Genomic DNA, 2,561 nt, shown 5'->3' with positions numbered 1-2,561 from the left:
TTTATCGAAATTTCTAGCTTATGTCAACTTAGAGTAATGAATTAAAATAAGCACAACTAATTATCGGCAAATTTAAACATGCAGAATGGACAAACATAAAAAAAAAAAAAAGAAATTAAAAAGACACAAGAAAACTTGTAAACAAAATATGTTATGTGAAAAATGAAGAAACAATGAACTATTTCATTTAACAAGAATAAATTTTGCATCATGTGAATAATATTTATTTTTGGTTAGCTTTGTGGCGGCACCAAATTTTTTCAATTAAGGCGTCTGCTTTTGTCCTGACATGTTTGTTTAGACACTAATAATACTAAAAGTAATAGTAATAAACAAGGAGCATTTTAATTGAGTGAGTGTCGGAAAACATTTTTACATTGGCTTTTCGCAGCATTTTTATTTTATCCGATTTGTGACTTGTCACAAATCTATTTTCACATTCAGGCAAGCAGGCAATTGCAGGCCACTTGTGATTGGCTCATTTATCATTGCCTTGGCCTGGCTTAACGATCTCAAGACGCTCCCAATTTAAAAACTCAGCCCAGTCAGTCAACCTAAGCAGTTTACTTTCTTTGTAAAGTACAAGCCTGACCTGAGGCAAATAAAATATTCCTACCCTCCACATCGATTCAACTTTTTTTTGGTAGCCGGGAGAAAATTAATAAAAGTCAATTGCAATCTTGAGCATTTTTCGCTTCTTGATCAAAATTTGAGCCCATTTTCTCATTTTGGGCAACATTTGAGCTCTGTCTTCATATTTTGGGACAGTTCAGAGCAGCATTTTGTCTTCAAGATAAGTTTTCAGCAAACAGGGATTCCCTTATGATCACAGAATTGAATAAATAAACACAAAACGTTACGAAGTAGAAATCTTTTTGAAATACATTTGATTACAAAAATCAGCGATATTACACAAATACTTTCGCGCGAAAGTATTTGTTTAGAACATTTTATTGCGCCCACACTAATTCTTTGGTTGACGTTATAAACAACCACTTAATTTAAAATTGAAACGACCATTGTATTTATCGCTTAAAATGAAAGTCAAGATGACTTCGAAACGTCGTGTAATATCGCTGGTTTTTGTAAACAAAACGTTACACTATTGAAATGAGCCGAAGTCAGCGTTTGATCAAAAGCAATAGACCAATTCGGCTAACTCACTGTTGTACCCAATTCAAATCCTTTGGGAATAAAACGTTTTGTTCCAATGTGAATGTTACATAATCACGCAAATACAATACACAAAGCATCTTAACCCCTAGAGATTTGAATTGGGTACAACATTGAGTTATATAGCCGAATTGGTCTATTGAAACCAACGTATTTTTTTCGCAAAACACTGGTGTTTGTAATCGTTATAGAAGTTAAAACGTCTATGATCATTTCGAAACAAAGGAAGGCCGATTCTTTGGTAACTAAAGCATGCTTATGAAATCTTCAAGGGAATATTTCAAAATGTTTAGCAACAACTGTTGAGCACTATTTCTAAAATTTGATTACGTTTTTGAAAATTCGAGCACTATTTGCCGTTTAGCGATTCTTCCAGCGCAATCGGCACATGCCTAGTGTAATGAATATTTTTGGTATATTTAATTCATTTCCTGGTGAATGATCTCTTTACAATTTTCCATACGAATTACCACTTCACTCGACGGTTTCAGGCCTTAAGCACAGTTGAAATCTAAAACTCACTCCTCAACTTGACACTCGAAGCGATCCGACGATCGATCAAAACTCAGACTAAGTCCTTCTTTTTACACGTGACTTTCTTCCCGCCACACGTAATGTGTGCTTATTTATGTCAAATCTATTTTTAACACCTAGTTATCGTTGCAGTATTTCCTAGAGAGCGGGACAACTGTGTGCTGTGTTTCCTTGTTCTCGAAATTACTTCCAAACTTGATGTCAGCATTTTATCCCTAAAATGGTTATGTTCCCTTGGGCATTTTGACATTGTTCCACCGTTCCCCAGTTCAAATTAGCCCTGTTCTCTTCTTCCCCAAAATCCCTGGGAGGGCGTCAAAGCTCTAAAAAGGTTTGAACAACTACAACAGCAAGGTCAACACAGCTGTCATTTCTAATTTTAAGGCAGCTTTGCACTATCGTAAGTATTTCGCGATCATTCCACCTTACTACGTTGTAAATTTATTCTCTACATGGATTCGTGGGAATAGCTTAGAGTTAAAGTAAAGTTAAAGAATGAGTGAGTCACTGTTGTGTACTCATTCTGTCGAAATTCTTTGAGAAGTAAAAGTCAAGCCGGATCATTTTTCCAAGCGAAGGGCTAAACCTTATTCGTCATAAAAGAGGCGCAAGGGTCCCCCGGCTACCACAGAAAGTTGGTGGACGAAAACAAAAGATCTCTCATTTGTTTCTTTTGTTCGTCCGCCAGAAATTGTACATTGCGGCAGTTATCTGTGACTCTAGAGATTGGTTGCAAACTACCTACATCAACTCCATACTTTTAAAGCCCGCCGCACACGGTGAGGAAAGAGCTCAGCACTGCCTAGCGAGGCGTTCCTCTCGTGCGAGACCGTGACGATAAAATCAAACATGTT

The 2,561-nt window shown here is 36.6% G+C and overlaps 1 protein-coding gene across 3 annotated transcripts in view; it reads left to right on the top strand.

Annotated features, from left to right (window-relative positions):
• LOC138028439 (uncharacterized) overlaps positions 1–622 on the top strand; it is a 28,783-nt gene extending 28,161 nt beyond the window's left edge. For all 3 annotated transcript variants that reach the window (XM_068875981.1, XM_068875980.1, XM_068875982.1), the window contains exon 5: positions 1–622. This exon is cut by the window's left edge and continues 1,438 nt beyond it. The gene's annotated coding sequence lies outside the window, so the exon portion shown is untranslated.
• Positions 623–2,561: the final 1,939 nt, after the last annotated feature.

The sequence above is a fragment of the Montipora capricornis genome, chromosome 13, assembly GCF_036669925.1.
Source record: "Montipora capricornis isolate CH-2021 chromosome 13, ASM3666992v2, whole genome shotgun sequence".
Taxonomy (NCBI): domain Eukaryota; kingdom Metazoa; phylum Cnidaria; class Anthozoa; order Scleractinia; family Acroporidae; genus Montipora; species Montipora capricornis.
The sequence above is the reverse complement of the archived record's forward strand: the minus strand, read 5'-3'. Positions and strand labels throughout refer to the sequence as shown.